The 24,282-nt window shown below is 38.3% G+C and overlaps 1 pseudogene; it reads right to left on the minus strand.

The window, feature by feature from the left end:
• Positions 1-13,515: 13,515 nt before the first annotated feature.
• LOC143661252 (nucleolysin TIAR-like) lies at positions 13,516-14,517 on the minus strand (annotated as a pseudogene).
• Positions 14,518-24,282: the final 9,765 nt, after the last annotated feature.

The raw sequence follows: 24,282 nt of genomic DNA on the forward strand, positions 1-24,282 counted from the left end.
AGTAAGAGTCTGCACACAGCAGATTCCCAATAACCACCAAATATGATTTGTCAGGATGAACTTCTTTTTGCCCGGGTTTGTCCACTGGTTCTAGATTTTAGAGGGCTCTCCTACTGAAAAGCAGCATCCCTTAATCAGGCACCTCCAGACAAAGATGGATGGAATCATGTGGACACGCAGGGCAGCTAATAATTTGGTGTCCCTTAGGCTGCTATTTCCTTTAAATGTTGACTGACCATTGCTTAGCAGATAGTCAAAAGGCTCTGCTGGGGAAACACAGAGAAGTGTGGCTTGTCACCAGGAATTTGGTTACATTAGGGGTGAACACCATCCGAAAAGTATTTGCTATGATTGGTAGAGGGACAGGAGTGAACAGTTGTGCAAAGACTAGGACCTGCAGAGCCCAAAGTAGTTCCTCTCCAGTCCTTTCGAAAGGTGGTTTATCAGTCCCTGAGTCCAACCAGCTCAGGCCTATCCTTGAAACTGGGGTTAGGTCAGTCCCAAAACATGTCGCTGCTGCACAGTAAAGGAGAGTCTCCAAAGAAAACTCTGCCTTTTTAGGAAAGGAAAAAGAGAGCCTCCTTGAGCACACGGACCAAACTGTACTGATTCTCATACTTCTCACAATGCTTTGAATTGAATTCAGCTCAATAATTATACGTAGAACTGCTGAAATGACAAAGTATTGCATTCTCTACTGTTAGCTTCCTTTTCCTTTTCCTGTGGGAATGTAGTTGTTGAATATTCCAGAAATTCTCCTGGGTATAAGACAAGGTTTCTCCAGATTGCTTCCTCCCTTATTTTGCTGAAGAAAATTATGGGATGTGACAATGGATTTATAATCACCACTTCCATTTCAACTCAACCATAAAAACGTTTCAGAAAATCCAAGAAAAAATAACAAGAACATGCTCATTTAGACTGAAAATTCTGTAATTACTGTATTACATTCAGTAAAATCTCACAGAAACTTTACAAATGTAGCTCAAGTTTAAAAGTCATTCTTCCTTTTTTATAATCCTAAAATAAATCTATATTTTCATGAAATAACCTATCTATGTATGTAAATTTCAGGTTAGAAGATTTCTTAGGTTGCTGAATGATATAATTAATTGTCCTTATTTAAAACGAGAATAAGATGTAATTGCTTAGTATGCACTTTTCTGCCATGAAGAAATCACACATCTGACAGGAATATTCTGAATAAAATCAAGGTATGTATTTTCAAATTGCTTTACTTATTAAAATGTCAATTGCATCATCAAGCCAGTTTTGTCAAATGCCATTCCTGTTTGGATATTAGCAGGTATATTTTAGTTTATTGATTGATCTAGCTCATGAAATACTGATTTGGAAAGCAAGGGGGATGGGCTAGAACAGAGGATATAGAGTTGCAAAAAAATGCATCATAATTGCAATAAAAATTACAACTGTATAAAAAATACATGTATCATCGTCAGACCCCAAATATTCAATAGTATATGTGAATATCAAGCTGAAAAAGGCAAGGGAAAATACTCTAATTTCCAAAGCAAAATGCATAATTTCATGCTGAAAGAGATTGAATAGATGAGAATTTGATGCCATGACTTACTCTGAAGTCAGAATCCTGCAATTTCCAAGGATTTAAATACTAGCGGATTTAAATAGTAGCGGATTCAAAGCCGTGCAATTCTGTTTGACATTTAGATTGTCATTTACTATTCAGTTCTCTGCTTCATCACTCTAAGGAAACAAGTACTCTCCAATTGCAAACTGGAAAAGATTGCAAACACACACACACATATCTCAACTATATGCACAAAGGGAAATGTCCTACTTCATAACACCTAATTTCTTGTCTTCCTGTTTGGATTATGCATTGGCCACAATAGATTCCAAAACAACCCTGAAATGTTGTGATATTAGAATCTCATTACCTGATATTTACTGCTGATTTCCTTCCATCCAAAATGTAATTTTATGTCCTTAATTTATCAGCATAAACAAACTGCTTTCTATAGCCACACTGGAATTGGTTATAAAATTCAGATGCAGTTAGTTTGAATCACCTGTGCTCTTTAGGGCAGCCTCCTGAGAAACAAAAATTCTCTTTCTTTCTTACAAGCAGTAACCCGATATTATCTAAAGGCTCTGTCTAATTTCTCTGATTTTTAAAATAGATTTATGGAAATACAGAAATTTTATCTCTGTTTCACACATTCAAGTCACCTTTCGCCTTTCAAAATCTTTCCCCATCCAGTAATTTTCATGGTTCCTATCCACATTTGTCAAAGCTTCTGACTTTCTACACATCTCCCACTCCATTTCAAATTCCTTGTTACTAAGAGTATGGATTCCTGACAACAGCACCTGGAGCTGTTTCACCAACTGTATAAAACATCAAAGGTTAGGATGGAAATTGTGCTACATTTTTTCTTCCTTGGCCACCTTCTGCTCCCTCTCCACCCTGCCTGACCTGATCTTCAAGCAGTAATTCATGAACTGTGGTGAAAAGTCCTTTTACAGTCAACCAGTATTTGCGCATGAAGACTTGCCGGCTCCTCCACTCCCCTCCTCTACTTACATTAGTTTATGTGTTTGTTGTATCTCCAAAGTTAATAATCAGAAAAGCTGTGTGAATACTACTCTACAATTTGGATATTCGTATGGCATAGTATCTTGTTCTATCACAGACAAAAAGTAACAGGTAGTATATTGTAATAATCCTCTTCTCATATGGATCATTGTAAAACAAATGTCAGTGCCATTGCCTGGTGAGACTTCACCCACATAAACAAGAAAAGGAGAGAACTAGGAGATGGGGTCTTCCTAGCTGCAATTCCACTGAGATGTGGATGATGGTTTTGACCCTGTATCCATATGCCAGCCTATCTATATTTCCATGTGTCAGCGTGGACACAGCTAAATGAACCCAAGTGACAAATAGTCCAGATGTAGAACAAAGAGTATGTATCGATAAAGAATGTATCAACATAGTAGCACATTATTATGAATGTTTTTAACAGTACTAAATTATATAGGTGGCTATCATTAAAAGGGGGAAGCTTTAGGTCATATATGTTACTGAAATAAAAATTAAAAGATAAAATGTAGTACTGTATAATACAGTAAAACCCTATTATAGACAATCAACCATATGTTATAGTACAAGTATAAGAATATTCTTTCATGAATTATAACAAATGTATGACACTAATACAGGGTATTAATGATAAGGTGGCATATAGGAAAAATATACCGAATGTAAACCATGGATGATAGTTGACAGTACTATTTTAACAATCTTTCATTAATTGTAACAAAGGTAACTACTTTTAAAACAATAGTACAGTTACAAAAAAAGTGCTATCATTAGTTGTAACAAATGTCTCACACCAATGCAAGGTGTTGGTGGTTGGCTGATGCATGGGAATCCAGTTTTTATGCATGATTGTTCTGTAAACCCACAACTTCTTTAATATATATATATATTTTAAAATAGAATTCATCAACAAAGGCTAGAGAAGAGAAGACATATCATTTAGCCTCAAGGTATGTTAAATAAGTGTTGAATGCCAAATCCCTAGAAAAATCAGATAAAAGAAAGTGGAATTTATTCCTTATTTAGGTTAAGGAGACCATGAATTCAGTAAATAAAACTTTTCAAAGTTCTAAGAACAAGGTCTGATTTATTGAGATTTTGAAACCTGGTTTAAGGCAGGGATTTCAATGTGGGACTTGATCAGAATTCACGAGTTACCTTGGTATAATTTAGGATTGGTAGAAATAGCAAGTTATGCTGGTTTGAGAGGATTTATGTACCCTAGAAAAGCCTGTTTTAATCCTAAACAATCTTGTGGGGGCAACCATTTCTCTTAACCCCTATTCAATGATGTCGGTTGGAAACTTGACTGGATTCTCTCCATGGAGATGTGACTCACCCAATCGTGGGTATGAACTTTTGAATAGAAGGAGATGTGACTCCACCCATTCCAAGTGGGTCTGGATTAGTTTACCGGAATCCTTTAATAGAGGAAGCATTTTGGAGAAAGGTTCAGAACGATGGGACAGCAACAGACCAGAGTCACAAGAATGACAAGAGCCAGAGCTCATGCAACCAGAGACCTTTAGAGATAAAGAAAGACGTGCCCCCAGGAGAGCTTAATGAAACAAGAAGCCTGGAGAGAAAACCAGCAGACATAGCCATGTTCGCCATGTGCTTTTCCAGCTGAGAGAGAAACCCTGAACTTCATCGGCCTTCTTGAACGAAGGTTTCTTTCCCTGGATGCCTTAGGTTGGACATTTCTTTAGACTTGCTTTAATTCGAACATTTCCATGGCCTTAGAACTGTAAACTAGCAACTAACTAAATTCTCCATCTTAAAAGCTGTTCCAATTCTGGTATATCACATTCTGGCAGCTAGCAAACTAGAACACAAGGGGAAGCTTTTGAAACAAGAAGTTCAAAAAATCTTAGGATGTAAATAGTTGGCTATAGTTTGTATACAGCCATTTCTTTTGAAGAGTTAATTGTGAGGAAATTCCCGGAATAAATAATAAAGTTATTTGCAAATATTATCATTCTGGCCAGGAGTCACCTGGGATAGTAAAGTCATGTTTATATTGACTGTAATAATACCAGATCCTGCATTACAATCTCTGTAATCTGGCAAATCATTTACCCTTTCTGCATCTCATTTTCCTCACCTGTAAAATGGAAATATTTACTATGCAATTTGTTTGTGAGAAATAAATGTATGTAAACTCCAACACAATGTATGATATAAAACAGGATGTCAACAAATACTAATTTGCCTCCCCTTTTCCCTAATTTCTGGACTCAAGCTCTAAGGCCTCAGCCAGTTTTTAAAGCTAACCCTAAAGTTCCCTCTATCCACTTCCCTGCTTCCCAAGACTGCTGAAAATATTGATGCAACCTTCCCAACTACTCCTATGCTTGCTGTTATGAGAAATAAGTACATGCAATCTTTTCATTTTAAACTTTTAATTTAAAAGTTAAGTTTAGTTTCATTTTAAACTTTTAATCACCTTGGGGGAAAAAAAGACGTGAAGAAGTTGTACAAATTCCAGGTAACTCAGGAAATCTGTGTCATGGCTATTACCAGATTTATTGCATTACCTAGGCTAAGCCTGTCTTTTAGTTGACCTGAACTGACTCATTACTTAAAACTGTCCTAGGGAAATTTTATCCACTGTTAACAGTTTAACCTATCACAGGGTATTATGTATATCAATTGAGGGACAAAATATACAAATAAACAAATGGCCAAACCACATGTGGTAACAGAACTGACCTACCATCTCTGCACCAACCAGCCCAGGAAGATAAACCATAACCCCTGAAGCAATTGATCCAGAATGGTCAGGACTTGGTGAATAACTTCCAGCCTCCCTGATCTGGGGCCCTACTTCTAACACAGGACCAACCGGAGAAGCCAAACGTGTTCCCAGGCCAATCATATAAGATGTCCTGTGTGATGATTAAGTTCACGAGTCAACGTGGTGAAGTTACGGTGTCCAGTTGCATAGCCAAGCAAGCATTGGCCTGATTGCTACTGTGAGGGCAAGTCATGGGTTTAAATCATTACTCAGTTAATTTCATCTATGGTTGAGTACATCTATAATCAACAAAGGAGATTACATTCTGCAATGAGAGAAGCACCATCCAATCAGTTAAAGGTCTTAAAGGGAGACCTGATTATTTCAGCAGTCAGAAAGAAGAATTTCTATCTCTACTTCTGCCAACCACCTTCTCCTGGGGAATTCATCAAAACCTCTATTAAAATTCCCAATTCATAGCCTGCCTGATGGAATTTGGATTTGCCAATCCCTGTGGTCACATGAGCAATTCCTATAATAAATCCCACAATATTGGCATACATATACACAAATACATAAACATATACATACATACATATACATAGATATTTGTCCTGTCTGTTCTGTTTCCCTAGAGAACCCTAGTACACCCTGCTTCTAGTTAATCTGTCTCCAGCTGCCCCATCCTCATAACCTCCCCTCAAATGATACCTATAGTCTCTCCTTTTTCCATTATGGAGCATACCTACTCTTCTGCTTGCCTTTGAGTGTCTGACAAACGCAACTAATGGTGGCTGGCTCTCTTGCTATAGCAAGAGAGTTGCTATAACAAGAGAATAAATAGCCGCTGCTCATTCTACTGAGTGTGAGCTTCATACATTTCCACATGGCAAAGACATCAGAAGAATCAAAGTCTTCAGTCACTTCCAGTGATCTCCTTACTGAAAGGATCACTCAAGTATGAGCACCTTATTTCCTCTTGCTCTTCCAAGCTTTCACTAATTTGGTCATACTCAACAGGAGCAAGGCACCTTCCTCCTCAGTAGGTCTCGCCAGAAGCCCGGGATTCACAAAGCAATGCTTTCTTCATCATCCCAGGCATCAAAGTTCATGATAAAAATTCACTGATGGATCCCTTGGGTTCAAAAATTTAACTCCAAGGAGGAGACCTTAGGTACAAAAGCACAAGCAGGTGGCAAAAAATTTAGTTGAAACAGAGCAATCTATTCCCTACTACCTAAAAGTCAGACCCTAAGACTATGCGCTCAGTTTTAGTCCCCATTTTTGTTGGCCAGAGCACCCAACTATCTTCTTAGGTTTCAACACAGCTTTCGTGCAATTTAATTCCCAGAGAAATCCTGTGAGGTCAACAGATCCTAATGTTGTGGATAATGTACAGCAAATCAAAGCCAATTCAGCTGTTCTAGACAAATGTCAGAGCAGCAGAGAGAGCAGGAGGTCGGTCAGACGACTGAACACTCCCATGACACTTATCACTGTGTTCTGCAATCGTCAGATACACTGAAGCCTCCTTGATGTCAAGGATTATGTCATTTGGGTTTTGTGTCCAAATCCTACTATGGTTGGCAGCACATAGCAGATACGCAATACATGTTTGCAGAATAAATCTAGAAACTTCGTGAGGAAGTCAAGAGATTTGACACCAAGAGTAGTTTCTGCCACTAATTAGTTGTGAAAATTGGTCATGTCAGCTAACCTAACTGGTACTGTTATATAATGAGGAATTTGTATCAGATCAGTGTTTCTTGACCTTTTTTTTTTTTTCCATTATCATCTCCCTAAGGAGTATTTTAGGCACTTTTAAAAAATAACCACACCCATATGAAATTTTAATACCACACTTATACAGTATGTCTGTGCATATATATACACACATATCTGTGTTTTATACATGAAAGAGTAAGATTTTTTATCCCCTCAAGAATCAACATCACCCTCCCAGAAAAGCATGCCTAAGATGGTTGATGTCTATCCCAGCTACAAAATATTATAATTATTTGAGTTCCCAAATTTTACAAATAATCACAATGGTGTTTTGTGCTTGAGGGAGGTGGATTGCTGAACGGAACTACCTAAGAGGTGGCTGGTGGTGAAAGTAATGGGGTCAGGCTCAAGGCAAAATGTGTTCTGACCATATGAAGCCAAGCTCTCTCCACTCTAAACCCAGACCCTATCATTTGAACAGAGATCAGGGTACAGGAAAAAAATCTCATGAAATTGCTTTCTTTTTGTACCATTTACCCCTCCAGAGACCCCCATGCTTCTAGGCCTTCCTCAGACATGATGCAAATTAAAGGAGACTGTCAATCCTGAATTAGGTACTGGAATGAGCAAGCCACAGTCTCTTAAGTGCAAAGCCCCCAGCAGGGACTCTAACATCTCACCTTTCTATTGAAAATTATGATTTCTTGCCCTGAGTATTTAGACACATCTCAGGGAGTCAGTTGGCTTAACATCAAAGCAGAAACATATTCCTGACAGTAGATGTAATTAATAATTGCTGCCTGAATTTAAATTGCTTTACAAGTCAATAAGGATAAAAAAATGATTTGTCCCCTTCAACACAACATGCTACACTGAAGTTATCTATGCTCAAGTTTATGCAATAATGTTTTTCTCTGTGATTTTGTCTCTTTTTCTCTCCCTCGTTCAGTATTCTCCAGTATAACTGATGGATAAATGAAGTCCACAACAAATCCAAGCTATATCATAATAGGTCATGATGGAACATTAAAGCGATACTGACTTCAAAAATATTTCCATGGTAACTAGAAAAATTTCTTGTTGAATGCAATGGGAGAAAATGACTGTCTCTCAACAAACAAAAGAAAAATACATCAGTCAAGGATATAGAATGATTTTGTCTTAGTAATCTGATTAACAAACTCTGCAAGGAGTATCAGTGTTAACATCGGCCTTGATTTCCTTGGTGTTGACATAAATAAACAGTAGCATAAAGAAAACTATGACAGGGTAATAAACTAATAAATACTCTGTTTATAAAATGTACTGCTTGTTACTGTGTTGTCAGTGACTAGGCTTTGTATACATTTTAGTAGGGGGTTAATATTAAACAATATACTAAAAACAAAGAAATGTTAAAACCCAGATTTAGTTCATCTCTCCTAAATCTGGGTCATGAAAGTCACAGGTCTCTGCTAAACGTAATTTCAAAGCCCATGCTAGCCTCAAAACAGTTTCCTAAATATACTGTCATATTTATTTTCTTCTGATAATCACCTCACCTCCCACTCAATCAGATGGGTTTTGCACATATTTTGTTCTTTTTCTAAAAAATGTTTAGATGATCAGATTTGGTTTTATGATCAAAATATGCTTGCCATTAAAAGATATATGTGTTGTTGCATATTTGACGATATTGTTTTGAAGTTGGAACCATCCTGTTTGAAAACAGCAGTTTCCATAGGAACAGGTTTTCCAACTAGATCTTACAAGGAGACGCATGTCATAAATAATTGGCAATGCCCTGAGGGAGCTGTTAAACACCCAAAGCCAGGCAAGAAAAGAAAAAGATGTAAGAGGATGGTCACAAGGCGACACTCTGCACGGGAAAGGCAAATGCCATCTAAATACCCTAGATTCCAATTAAACCAATAAATTAAACTTTTAGATGCCAAATCAATACTTGAAATGCAGTGCTGAGTTCATTCTAGTGTGGAACTAAAAGAAAAGTGGCCATAAATAAAAGACCTGAATTACTTTCCATATTAATATCTCTCCTATCCAGGAATGAATTAATGGCGCTCAGTTCCCTATTATACAAATGTAATAAAATAACTCAAAAAAAAAGCTTATATTATTGTTCCAATAGTTATTTCCTTAAATGCAAAGACTTCTGTTCAGAAGGAGCTGCTCAGTCACAAGGATTGAGGCCGCTGGGATGCAGGGACTAGCCTCCTGGTGTGATGGAGAAATGGAGGGGACAGAAACAGCTCATTTTCTCTAGGGTCTTTCCTTTCTTGCATAGGGTATTGATATTTAATCTTAGCTCTTTCTCTTATTTTTCTCCAAACCCTCCCCTCCCACTTTAGTCTCTAGCTCTAGTTCTATCACTGCTAACTTTACATAGGGAGAGTTGTCACTTGGTATTTTAAGTCTCACTGGAGGGATTAAGAACAAGAACAAAAAAAGACCTATGGCCAGTCGGTAGGAATTCTGTGGACTCAAGTGTGTACTGGAATGCCGGAGACCCAGGTTTGATTCCCAGAGCCTGCCCATGCAAAAAAAAATGTATACTGGAGGTCTTAAAAATAAAAAGTATATTGGAGATCTTAAAAAATATATATATATATTGGAGAACTCGAGTTGCCATGGATAAGGTAATGCTACATGGTAAATCTCAGACTTCCTTATTTAAGGGGTGGCCCTATAAGGCCTCCCTTTGAATAGACCTGGCTGTATCTTCAGCTGAAAACTGAAAGAGAATTAGTTCCAGACTCTGCTTCTGGAGCTCCTCCTCATTGGTTCTACAGGCCTCTCCAGGAACAGGCGTCTAATCCATTAAAAAACTGGAGGCTGTATGCACAAACCCTTGTCATCAGTGCCCTTTGCCGTAGCTGTGATTGGCTGACTTATAATGAAGACAGCATACATACAGGCAAGTTTCCAAAGTCCCTGATCCTAAGAAGGAAAACCCTCTAGTCCCAACGCTGTGAGAAGGAACATGGCCTGGCTCCTCTGCTGACTGTGTAGCAGACATGGCTTACGTTAAGACGAAAAGCCCAGAAAGTTTTAACTCAAGGGGTATGTTTACTGTATGGCATAGAAAGGGTCATTAAGACCAAAGATTTGGGTAGCAATTAGGTCACCTTCAGTTTTAAAACCAGTGAAAGGGCAAGCAAGTATAGCCTTTTGAAAATAAATTGTGTTGTCTGAATTAAAGAGAGAGAAAAAGGAAGAGGGAAAATGTGGCAAACTTTCTACAAAGTGTTTCATAAAAAGATAGAACTTCCTGAAAATTCTCCACTATACAGAACCCAAATGGATAGATCTCTAGAATTAGGGTGAATTCTCTTTTATAGTCCAGAAGCTCAGCAATTGCAGACCATATGACTGAGAATTCCCTTAATGTACCTATGTGAATGATTTACTGCCCACATGGGTAAACAGAAAACATATTTGGGTCTCAGGAAGAGAAATCAGGGCGATCAGGACAACGGTGCTGCTTAGAGTCACCCGTGATTAAGAATTTCACTGGTTTTCTAAGTACAATATACATTAATAAAAATGAATCTTACAATAATAAGTGTTTAATTCAACTCTATATAGTTTTCATTCTGCTGCTTCTCGGTTTCTGTTGCTGAGTTCCTCAGCTTCCAGATCTCTAAACAGAGAAACTTTGGCTCGGTCCATTATTTCTCTTCCTTTTTCAGATCCGATAACTTTTAATGATCAATCTTCAAGTTCCCTGATGATTTATGCTGCAATCCGAATTTTACTTTTCCAGAATTTCCATTTTTTAATTTTTGAAGTTTTCATTTAAATTCTGAAATTCCCCATCTGATTAGTCATTATGACCATATTTTTATTTAAGTTCTTAATAATTAATAAATAAATTATTATAATAAATAAATAATCTATATAATAACAAATTATTTATAATTATAAATAAAATAATATATTATTTAAGTACTTGACTATATATATCATATATATAATAGCTCTTTAAAATCTTTGTCTATTAATTTTGATGCTAATTTCTATTAACCTTTTTTGAGTATGGGGATTTATTCCTATTTCTTTTCAAACCTAATAATTTTTATTATATATTTGAGATTCTGGATAATGAGATTACAGGTGGACTAATTTATGTCATCATCCCTTAAAGTGTGTTGACTTTAGTTCTAGCAGGCAGTGACATTACTGAAGAATCACTGTGGTTCTGTCAAACTGGATTGCATTTTTTGTGGGGCACTTGAGAGTGTGCTCAGTTTCTCAGAGTGTGGCCTTTCTGGGGTATCTACTGAAAACTCCAGGTGTTCGGTGATGTCTCTCCATTCCGATTTGGTTAAAGCTTCAACATATTCCAGAACTGCAGGACCGCTAGTGTTCTGAGCCCCTCAAAGCTCTGTATCAGGTCGGCCTCCGAACCCTTACTTCCACATGCACAGCTAAATCCTTGGCCACCTATTCATGAGGGACCCCTTCACGTATTTCTGAATTCTCTGTCTGTTCAGCTGTCTCTTCTCAAGTATTCTGTCCCACCAATTACAGTTGATTCGGAGCATGGAATTTTGATTCTCTCACTCATCAGCCCAGCAAGACCAATGTTCTGCCTAGATCCCACCTCCCTCTCAACCGGCAAAGTGAAAGTGGAAATCCAGGGAAGTCTCAGGCAGCAAGACTCACCGTGTGTGTCTACCTTCTGTCGGGGAGCAGAGTCCTGTGCCGTCTTCTGTTCCATAACCCAACAGCTGTTACTACATATCTTTATCAAGTTTTATAGTTTGTGTTTTTTAATTGAGAAGGCAAGTCTGGTACCAGTTATTCTCTTGTGGCCAAAAGCAGAAGTTCATCCTGACTTATTCTTTTCAATAACAGATATCAATCCTTGAGATATCATATATATAATAGTTTTTTTCTTATTATTATAAGCTTCCCCCCTCATCTTGAATCAAAACTTTGTGACAATCGAGATTTTGTCTATTATTTAATGATCTAAATACTGCATCTACAACTATAACTAGCCCATCTGAGGGTCTCAAAAAAATCGCTGATTGTTCAAAAAATAAATGAACAAATTCCATCATTTGACTTCATATATTCTCATTAAACTGGTTTTTAAAAATATTTTACATATTTAAAAATCGTCTCTTTAATTGTTAAGCTGATAATTCCAAACTGGTACATCTCAGCTGACAACTGTAATAATATTTCAGTGCCATAAAGACTTCTGTCTATAGGACTGTGCATTAGGGTCTATTATATCAAGCCATTGTCTCCTAATTTCAAATTTACCTTTTATTGTGAAATATATCCCACATATGAATATGAATACATATATATGAATGCATGTAATATTTTGCACATTGTCAATAATGATAAAATATCTCAACCTGTCATCTAATTTATGAAATCATACATTTCCATTATCTTTGAAAATCATTGCATGCCTTCTCTAATTTCATCACCTGCTCTCTGTTTAGGGGTGCTGAACCACAATCCTAATTTTTCTGATAATCATCATTTTGCTTTTCTTTCTGGTTTTATGTATTAAATATAAACATGTACATGTACCATTTGGAGTTCTCTGATTCTTGAACTGGCATATTTACTACATGTAGTCTTTGATTTTATTTTTCTATTCATGCTGATGCATGTAGTTTAGATTTCATTTTCTATAATAAACCAATACATGAATTACTTTTCTGAATATTTAATATGCTTCCATCTTTTTTTGCTGTCACAAAAACTTCTACTGTGGATATTCTTATACACATCTCTAGATATAGATGTGCCAAAGTTTCCATAACTTATTACCTAGAAGTAGAATATTTGGATTTTTGGCATGGAAATCCTCAAATTCACAAGATCATTTCAAATAGTTGTCCAAAGCATTTGTTCCAATTTTCACTAGAAAATGCAGTCCATGAGAGTTCCCACTGTGCAATGTATTTGTCAACATTTAGTACTATCTGGCATAAATTTTTGCCATTCTGGTGAGTAAAATGTTATTTAATGCTTAATGTGCTTACCCCTGATTACAAATAAGGTTAAGCGTTTTTTCACATGTTGGTGAACCAATCATATTTATATTACTGTGAAATATCTGTACATATCTATTGCCCATTTTTTAGGTTACCTTTATCTTGCTGACATATCATTCTTTATATAAAATGTATACTGATAATCTCTTGGTTATTCTATTTATCAAATGGCTTCTCCCAGTCTGTGGTTTGACTTTTTTTTTTCATCTTTATTGACTTCATTTAGTTTTCTGTACACAAAGAAAAATCATGTTCATATCCATTATGAACAAAAACTTTAAAAGGCAGAACTAGAAGGTGTGTCCTTCAAAGCTGTGCTAAAGGTTCCAAACATTTCAATTTTTTAAATAAATATTTTCATTTTCCAGCGTCTACTTTCATGTCTTCAGAGTGTCATAGGAAAACCAAAGCATATCACAAATTACAATTCTGTTTAGAGTCCCAGATCACTGTGTCTGGCAACTTGCCATACCATATCCAGCTTGGCCAGGAGGAGGTATTACAGGGGGAGAGGCTTGTCCTTGGGGAGCCTGAGCACCAAATCCACCCATCCAAGCAGCAGCAGGTGACTGATCTACTCCACATCGTTGTGGATTCCATGGCTGCCTGTACACCCCATAAGGCGGAACTTGCCACCCATTTGCCATATACTGTCCATATCGTTGTGGGTTTCCAGAAACTTGGCTCCGTTGGCCCCTCTGGCTATACTATAGTCAACCTGTTGGAAGCTTTTAGTCATATCAGGAGATTCTTTACCCCAATAGCATTTAACGACATGTCCTTCAATCATAGTACCATTCACTGAAACAATGGCATGGGCTGCACTCTCATGGGTTGAAAACCTGACAAAGGAATAACGCTCCTCTGGAAAAACTCTTATTTCTATAATTTGTCCAAATGGTGAAAATGTCTGTCTTATTAGCTGGTCTGTTAACCCAGATGCAATTCCTCCACAGTATACAGTACAACCTTTTGGACTTGACTGGTTTACTACATCTTCAAATCTCAATGGCTTCGTGTTGTTTTCTTCTGTACTTTTAGGCGCAGGTAGTTTATGTGTGTCCCAATTGGTCTGGATCTGATGACCACCTAACCACTGACCTCCCTTATGCACAACTGCATTTTCTGCATCCAGTTTGTTATAAAAAGATACAAAGCCACAGCCTTTGGATTTTTCAATTGCCATGCCTTTGGCTACCCAGGCATAAAACTGAGTTTCAGTGTGCACAGTTTCTTATACTGAGCCTTCAAAATCCTGTCCGTTCTTATAAGCAATTGATATTTTACCAAAGAATTTGGTTTGATATCTTCTGTTGTAATTTCTGGACTTAAATTCCCAACAAACACATGGAAGTGTTGGAAGTATCATTTTTCTGAATACTTGGTGTTGTTGCCCAGTTTACTTTGACCTTTCCCAAAAATTTTCTTCCATTCATGGCAGCCAATGCAGCAGCTTCATCTCTGTTCATACAATCCCACAGAGTTTGTATGCTACCAGGGAGTCGGCTGTCCATCGTCCTCCCTCGTGGGGGGTGCGAAGGAGCAATGGGGACAAGGCGGAGGGCGGGACTGGGGAGGGGACTTCCGACACCAGCTGGGGACACAGGAAAAGGCAGTGAAGCCTGCTCTCAGGCCCCCTGCCCCCGGAATGCCGGACACCACGCTCTCGGGTCCCCCTGCCCCGGGACGCTGTCCCGCCAGGCCCTCAGTGCCCAGCCACGACGGACCAGGCATCGCCACAGGCCCGCGAAGGCGGCCGAAGCCCAGCCAGCTTCGAGAGCGCACGGATGAAATGAGGAATGTGCTCTAAGGTCTCGGGACCAGTGCGCCTAGGGGCTGTGACCTTTACTGCCCTTGTGGCCGCTTCTGAAAAAGAGAGGCTGTTAATTTAAAAGGTAGTCAGATTTCTGAGACTTTACCTTCATGGTAGAGCCTTTTGTGCCTTGTTTAAAAAATCTTTCTATACCCCAAGGGTATAATCTTCCTCACTCGATTTTATTATCAAAGGTCCTTTCCATATGAGTTTTTATGTTGTGTGATATGAAGAAGAGATCCATCTTCTCTTCTTTCCCTGTAGATAAACCACTTTCAACAATGTGTCGAATTGTTCTTCCTTTATCCCTTGTGCTGCAACGCTCACTCCTTCAGATTCACATATATAGGCATGCGTTAAGGTTTAAATCCACTACCTGGCCCATATTTTATTCCTTTTATTCCTTTTTACTTGAGCTAATGCAGCTAGCTGATTTTCGGGTGTTGGGGTAAGTGCAGTTATACTCCCCAAGTCCCTAGATTTTTCAGACTCAATGTCTTTTAACTCCAGTTTCAAATTCCATGAGAAATTGACAGAACCGAGGCAGTCAGTTGTCCATTCCAAGTCCAGCAGCTGTGGCCAGGGGTCAGGGTCTCAGCATAGCCAAGTATAGCCAACACAGTCTCAGCCCTATCTCCAGAGAAGGTGAAACTGTTGTGAGAAATGTAGCCAGCCAAGTGCCTGCTACTCTGAGGAATGGTCAGAGCGTAATACTGAACAGCATTCTTTGGAATTTGACTAAATTCCCTTCAGAAGTTGCTTACCCAAAGAGCCTGTAAATAATTCTGAGTATAAAATATACTGTGAAGTTAGGGAACTCCCCAGGACCACCCTCACTTCTGACACCAGTTGCAAGGTCAAGGGTCTCAAAGACATCCTCAGTTTTGATGATTCATCAGAAGGGCTCAAAGAGCTCACTGTAAACTGTTATACTCATGATTATTGTTTATTATGGAAAAAAGATTCAGACTAAAATCAGCAAGTGGAAGATAACTAATGGGGCAGAGTCTAGGAGAGTTCCAAACACAGAGTGTCCAGATGTCCACTCCCACTGGAGTCCCTGACAGCAGTAACTCCTCCTGTAATCAATGTGTGATGAAACATGGAGTGTTGCCAACCTGGGAAGTTCACTTGACTCTTGGTATCCAGTCTCTGTTTGGGTTTTGTCATATGGACATGGTTGACTGCCCACATGGCTCACCTCAGTCTCTTGTCCTCTCAGAGGTTGAACTAATACCATGTGACCCAAAGTCCACACCAGAAGTCCAAAGTTAGACTATCTAGATCATCTAGTGTGATCTGAGGTCCCCAGGCTCACAAGACACTTTGATCAGGTGGTACATTCCAAGAGCTAAGACACTGCCTCCAGGAACTGAATGGAAATAACTCTCTTTGAGCAAGGTTAACCTTTCTATTGTACTAACTAGACAAAGATTTATTCAAATGATAGTTGATAATATTACAGAGGATGCAATAGAAGAAGACTGCATACATTGATGATGTACAAAATTAAATTTAAATCTGTACATTTAGCAGGATTTAACCAAGATTTTAGAAAGGTATATACCTTATAGTTGAATAATTTTAAGGTATTACACCATGAAAATAACCAGAGATTTATAAAAAGCTGACTTAAATCTAGTTCCCCAGAAGCAGATCCTGAATCAGGAGATGGAAAAAAGAGAAAGCCAAGCAAAGGGTTCAATTTCAGGTAACGTGGTGTAGAGCTGGGCTTTAGCAGATCCCGCAGAGAGACTCCAGACTGTAAGCCATGCCTCAGAGTTGTCCTGACCAGAGGCAAGTTCCATGGACAGTCATATGCAGACAACTGTCACTCACTGGTCACATACTTCTCAGGAAGAACTGACCCCTAGGCATGCAACGGCACTGTTACAACAGGTCTGTTCTTCACAGAGTAATAGTAATAGTAAAACAAAACAGAAACAGCTACTTCACAGTAAAAGCTAACAAATGTAATGCTAACATGTCACTAAATATCTAAAGAATATTTAATAAAACGGTAAATGCTCATGCCATAATACCTTATACTCTGTATTTTCACAATTACTAAGACAGTATATGCTATGTTTTTGGAGAAAGAAAAAGAAAAACAGAAGAGAAAGAATGAAAACAAGTAAGTGAGAAACAGTACACACATGAGCAAAAGATCACGTGTTAACACATATGAATGTGAACACGCAAATTACATCAGGCACAATGCCAAGTCCCTAGTGGACAGCTGTCAATTAGGAATGATTTGGGAAGTGCTTCTCCCACCTCACCCTTGTCCCTGTTTCTCAGGAACTTCTTATACTATAGCCTTTGACCTAAATGCTATAACCATGAATTTGCACACATGCCCTAATTGCCAAGAGATAACTTAATGACATAGGTATTTGTGTGATTGACTAGAAGTTGTTGCCGAGAACCATTGCCACTGGGAACAATGCAGAGGATTGGGCAAACTGTGGATGAACTACAGAGCAAGGAGCTGAGCTGCTTGGGCCACTGCTGGCCACAGGAAGAGCATGTGATGTCCTCTCCCAGTGGGTGGTGTTTGCTGCTGCCCTCTTCACAGCAGATGCTCCGGGCAGTCCACTAGGTTAGCACCACGCATGAGCTCGTGTTTATCCCCAGGACCTGTGCTTCCCTTTCAAAAGGCCACGTATTTGCTCCTTTCGATGCAAATTATTTCAAGTCAGTTAGAAGCATTACGTACAGCAAAGACTAAGTAATTTTGAATGATCAAATCTTAAAATTAATCTGTTTCAAAAAGCTTCCTTTAAATGAAAATTGCTCTTTCACATCTAGATGCCTCCGCATTGGCCAAATGAATTTTGGTGTAACTTCACAATGTGTGGCTGAAATTGGGAAGCATGAGGATTTTTAGCAAACAGGACTTAAAAATATATATAAGGAAGAAAAATAGGGGTTTAAAATGGAAATGGCTTTTTCAACCTTAAATATAGGATTGACGCTTTCACATTACTGTATAATCAATTTAACATCCTCAGGTAACATAAAAGAACTTTATCATCCATGGCTTATACCTGTTTCAGACATCATTTTCCTTATCTCTTTTTAAAAGATGGATTCCATATTGCACCAGAATATATAACTATATGTACATAAGCAAATGAATACATTATATTCCTTCCATTAGAATGTATTTTACTATATTAATAGTCCTCAAAATAAAGCAGCATCTGAAAATTCGTATGGAATTAGTATTAAATATCACATTTTTATTTTATTGACCCTGGAAAAAGACAATCTTTTCATTTTAAAGTTATTTAAAGATTGCTATTCTAAAGATGTGTAACAAAAGCATTAACCATGGGTTGGAGATTTGCATTGAAAGTTAAACTTTTACTCTTCGTCAATTACTTGCTCATGATATTTCTCAAAGGAAGTAGACCTATACCTCACTGGCAGCAGTTAACTACCTGAGTTAAGCCACAAAATCTTAATGGTCTGAGGGGACCAAAGGAGAGAGATGCCTCTACAGAGCCTTACAGAAGGCAAATGCTAAACCCACCTCCTCGATCTGTCTCTGTCTTCTCAACCAGAACAGTACCCCACCCCTGAGAAAGGACATGTCTTTGCAATAGAGCAGGCCGACGATGAGGTGGTATTGGAACTAAGAGAAGATTAAGGCAGCCGGTAGACAGATCACATTGCTTTCATCAGCTAGCTTTAACCACCACAAGTAACCAAGTTAGATAATGGATATGGCAGTGGTGGTATAATAATTTTAATCCAGTATGTCTGGTGTCCACATAAGAACGGGAAATTTGGACAAAGAAGAGACAAACAGAAGGAGGAATCCATGTGACAGAATAAGTAGGAATACCATGCATTGCTGGTAAGTCAGTGCCAGAACCCATGAAGTGAGCATGGAATGGATTCCCCCTTCAGATTTCAGACATCTATCCTCCAGAACTCTGAGAAAATAATTTTCTTTTATATAGGCCATCAAATTTGTGTTACTCTGTATGGCAACCGTAGGAAACCAAGACAGCATTTGATACATAAAAAGGGGTGCTAACTGTTATTTGGAATTGGGTCATGGGAAGAGGCTGGAAGAATTCTGAGGTGCTTGATAGAAAAATCCTATATTGGCGTGGAGAAACAGTTGGTCGCAACACAGATATTAAATGTGCTTCTGGTAAGGCCTTAGAAAGAAATGATGAATGTGTTATTGGAAACTGAAACAGGCTATCCTTTTTATAAAATAGCAGAGAATTTGCTGGAACTTTCTTCTCTTATCAGCTAGAAGAACTTTTAAACAATAAACTTGACTATTTAGCTGAAGAAATTTTCAAGCAAAGCATGAGAGGGGTGGCCTCGGTTCTCCTTGCAGCATATAGTAAATCGCAATAAGAAAGAGATACACTGAGGTATGAACTACTAAGCAAAATGGAATCAGCTCTTAAATGATTTGGAAAATTCTAGCCTATCCAGAAGCATGCTCTGGAGATATGACCAAGAGTGTGGCTAGACAAGCACTTGCTGAAAGATTAATGTGGATACAATCCACTCTCTCAGAAGAAACCAGGGATAGAGATAAATTTATCCAGGACAGATCTGTGGAGAGCTCTCACATTTGTTGACCTATGGTGGACCCTGTGAACTGTGTGGAAGACCAGCAAGGTTCTGAGAATTGCGTGCTGGCAGAGCCACTGCTGGCCTGGACTGAAAGAGAAAGAGATGGGAAGAAATGAAGGAAGGATGACTCTGAGGGCAGAGCCAAGAGTGCAGCGGCCAAGCCGAAGAGCTCTCCCTGGGCAGTACAGCAGGGTCACCACTCCAGTGTTCAGAGACGGTGGGGCTGCCACCCTACCAGTCTGGAAGTACAGACCATAAAGCCATAAACGACACCCAGGCCTTGAAATCTAATGGGATTTGCCTTGCTGTGTTTGGACTTTCTTGGAACTCATGACACTCTTTTCCTTTTCAATTTCTCCCTTCTGGAACGAGAATGCCTAGTCCATGTTTCTCTTCATCTATGTACCCAAGAAACCTATAAAATAAGTTATCTGTTTCCAAATTACAGTGGTGGGATAGGCATAGACTAGGCATTCTCATTGTAATTTGGAAACAGATAACATTTTATAGGTTTCTTGGGTACACAGATGGAGAGAAATTTTGCCCCAGGATGGACCAACCTGTAACTGATTTAGATGAGATTGGGGGCTTAGAGTTGACGTTGGCTATCTTAAGGCTTTGGGGATGTTGGAATGAAGGGAACGTATTTTGTATGTGGGAAGGACTACTATGGATTGAATTTTGTCCTCCCAAAAGGTATACTGAAGTCCTAAGCCCTAGTACCTCAGAATGTGACTGTCAGCTTGAAGATGCTATGTACCCTGGAAAAGCCATATTCTTTTTCTTAATCCAATCTGAAGGCAGACTTACTGTTCAGGGTGGAAACTTTGATTGGATTATTTCTGTGAAGATGTCACATGCTCACTTGTGGGTTGAGCATTTCGACTGGATTGTTTCCATGGAGAAGTAACACACCCAATTGTGGGTGTGACCTTTTGATTAGATGGAGGTATGACTCCACCCATTCAAGATGGGCCTTAATTGGTTTACTGGAGTCTTTAAGCAGCTCACAGAAAGGGAAAGAGCTGAGAGCCAACACAGAAAGAGACTTTGGAGATGCAGAAAGAAAACACCCCCAGGGAAGCTATTTGAAAACAGAAGGCAAAGGACCAGCAGATGCCAACCACATGCCTTTCCAGCAGACAGAGGTGTTTCAGATGCTATCAGTCTTCCTTGAGTCAAGGTATATTTCTCTGGATGCCTTAGCTTGGACATTTTTATGGTCTTATAACTGTAAACATGCTAACTTAAATCCCCTTTATAAAAGTCAGCCCATTTCTGGTATACTGCATTATGGCAGCTTCAGCAAACTAAAACAGTGAATTTATTTGGAAATAGGATGATTATAAATGGAATTAAGCAAGTTAAAATGAGGACATATTGGAGTAGGGTGAACTCTTTATCAAATACAATTGATGTCCTTATAAGAAGAGGAAATTTGGACACAATCAAGGGAGAATGCCATGTGACAACTGAAGCAGAGAATGCCTTAGATTACCGGCAAGCAATATCCAAGAGAGAAGCATGGAACAGATTCTCCCCAATAGATTTCAGACACCTAACTTCCAGAACTTTCAGACAATAAACTTCTGCTGTTTTAAACCATCCAGTTGGTGGTACTTTGTTACAGCAACCCTAGAGAACAGACACATGGGAATTCTCACAGAGAAAATGTGGACCCACCCCAGGTTTTTAACCATAAGAGAGACACGATTAGGTTGTATTTTTGAAAACCACTGTGAACACTGTGGTGGGAGATGGGAAATGACAGCAATTACCCTGACAGGGATTTTCGGTGACATGAATCAGATAATGGCAGTGGGGATCAAGAGAGGTGAAGAGAGTAGATCAATTTTTAGGAGGTATGATCCACAGGCCCAACTGTAAGGCATAAGAAAAGGGGACTGTTAAATAACATCCAGTATTTAAGCTGAACCACTGTGTGAATAGGCAACTCATTTGTTAAATTAAATAGAAGAACTCAAGCAGGAAGAAAGATGATGGTTTCTGGTTGGATCAAATTGAGTCTGCAGTACTGTATATCCACGCAGAAATGTTCAGAAGAATACACTAATCTAAATATCAAGAGGGAAATTTTTAATGGAGATAAAGATTTGGAAATTACCATCATACAGATATTTATTGTAAATGAAATCAAGGCAGTAAATGGACTCATCTAAAAAGCAAGAGGACCCAGTGAAAATAGAAACATACCTAAGAACCCAAGAAGTACCAAAATTTAAAAGGTGGAATAGACCAGGAACTCACAAAGGATACTGAAACGAGGGACCAGAGAAGGAAAATCAGGAGAGTGGAATATATTAGAAGGCATGGGAAGAGGTGTTCTAGGCAACAGTTAGCAGTGGCAACCTAATCGGTCATGGTGATGTAGTGGAGGCAAACTCCAAATTACAGCTGGTAGAGGAGTGGATGGAAGGTGATGAAATAGACACATGAAGTGGAGATAACTCTCATTTGGTGTCCATGTGCTTCCTCTCCACTGTCTGCACTGTGGACTCCATCACAGGTGAGGTCTAGACTCCTCAGAATGGAAGACAAGGACCTCTTTGGTCCCTTATGTGCCTCAGTTCCTTCCTTTGCAATTACTCTTCCCAGTGTCTCATCTTATTTCCATCCTGTTGCCCAATGTACCTGAGTGCGCCAAGCTTCCATGTTCCTATGCACGGGGCTTTCTTTCTTCTGCATGACCCTCACACCGTGTCCACTTGGCAAACTCCTCCACAGCCTTTCATGAGCCATTCAGGTCACCTTCTCTGTGAGGCCTCCCTGGAGAGCTTCTCCTCGGATGTAACAGAGATGCCTCTAATACAACACATATTGTATCTATCTCCTTTATAGCAACTGTACAGACCAAATCTAAACACTCTATTTCTTTAAATTCTTCACAACATTTTATTTTGGTAGAGACAAATTGCTCAAAAAGCCATAATTAGCAAATTCTTATTTCATCATAATCCTCAGAGTATGTGAGGTAAAAATCACCTGATTTCATATTTTCTGCAGCAAAGAGAAGTCTTTCATAAAGGTGTTTTATGTTACAAAAATCTGAGCACACTATTTTTTTTGGCATGGCCAGGCTCAGGGAATTGAACCCGAGTCTCCAGCATGGCAGGTGAGAACTCTGCCACAGAGCCACCATTGCCTGCCCTAAATACACTATTTTTAATTGATTCCTAATATTAAACAACAACAACAACAAAAATGACTTGTAATACCATTTTGTAATATTTGAAATGAATTGCAGAATTCACTTCCTTAATAGACATAGAGCTGTAAGTCCACTTAATCAATGATTTCATGAGATTTCCCCATGCCTCACAAATGTGCTTTCAGGAAGTGGTTAGCATGCTACTCCCAGATGAAATTTAAAAGAATGAGAAGCTACCATGTTGGAAATGAAGTTAAGTAATAAGAAACCCTGTAGGAAATAAGGATTTGGAGCATAATGAAGAATGGGCTTCTCTTCTTCAAGGAAAAATAATTCTAAGGTGATGCTGCAATGTTCCAAGAGATTAAAAATACTAACAGTAGTCTCTCAAACTATCAGCTTTCATTGCATAGAGAATAAAAGGAAAAATTAAGATGGTAAATTACATATCCTTCATGTTCTACAAATCTAGCTAAATAAAGTATTGATAAATTAAAATGGAAGGATATAAGATAAAATATTTTGCTAATAAAAATACATGAAAGAAAAATCCTCCTTAATAAATTGAAGATGCTAGTCAGATATCAGAATTACAAGAAGAATTAAGCAAAATATAAGTCTGGCAAAAATATGATCAAGTTTGTTAACACCTGTTCAAACCTATTTTGCAGCTCATTATGTATTAGAAAAGATTAAATACATGACATCTTCACAAAATCCATTGTTCAAAGCATTAAGCCTAGAAATAGCAATATTTTTTTCTTGGTAAAAAAATCGAACACAGAACTGTAAACTCAGAGAATAAGAAGCAGAACAGAATAAATAATGTATCTGATTTAGTTAATATTTTTTTCTATTTTATCTCTGGACTGAAACCCTTCTTAGGCATGGGAAGCAAATTGCTTCAGAGACTGTAAGAAATCAAGCTGGTAATATGGAATCGGACCAAACATACACTATGAAGTCAAAAGGACTTTTTTCAGAATCAATAGGCGATGAAAGACTTATGAAAATCATCCAGAGATTTATTTGATCAAAACCATATGGCTTCCCAACCAAAACAGCTTTGTAGAAAACTAGCCAAATTTTCTATGGTCAGTGCTCAAAGCATGCCTTTTCACCACAGAAGTAATTGCTTTTCAGTTTCAAAAATTATAGCATGTTAATTTTTTTAAAAAATTGGAGTTGGTAGTATTCACATTGTTCAATATGAAAACAATGTAATTGAAAGTCTGCCCACCAGCTTTGTGCCCTATACACACACAAAGGCACGGGCAGGCACCGGGATCGAACCCTGGTCTCCTGCATGGCAGGCACTCTACCTGCTGAGCCACCGTGGCCTGCCTATATGTACAGCTTTTATAAGTTTCTTGTCTATCCTTTCAGAGTTTCTTTATGCATATACATGCAAATATGAACAAATAATCTTGTTTTCTTCCTTATTACACAAAAGAAATTATATTAAACTCACTGTTTCTCAACTTGCTTTTATCACTAAACATATATCTTGGAAATCTTTGTATATTAATAGTACTTTCAGATATATGTCAGTAGATTAGGAAAACAATTCAGGCTCACGAATCTTATAATTTCCATTATTTTTTTTACAAATTACTTTTATTT

This window comes from Tamandua tetradactyla, chromosome 17 (genome assembly GCF_023851605.1).
Source record: "Tamandua tetradactyla isolate mTamTet1 chromosome 17, mTamTet1.pri, whole genome shotgun sequence".
Classification (NCBI taxonomy): domain Eukaryota; kingdom Metazoa; phylum Chordata; class Mammalia; order Pilosa; family Myrmecophagidae; genus Tamandua; species Tamandua tetradactyla.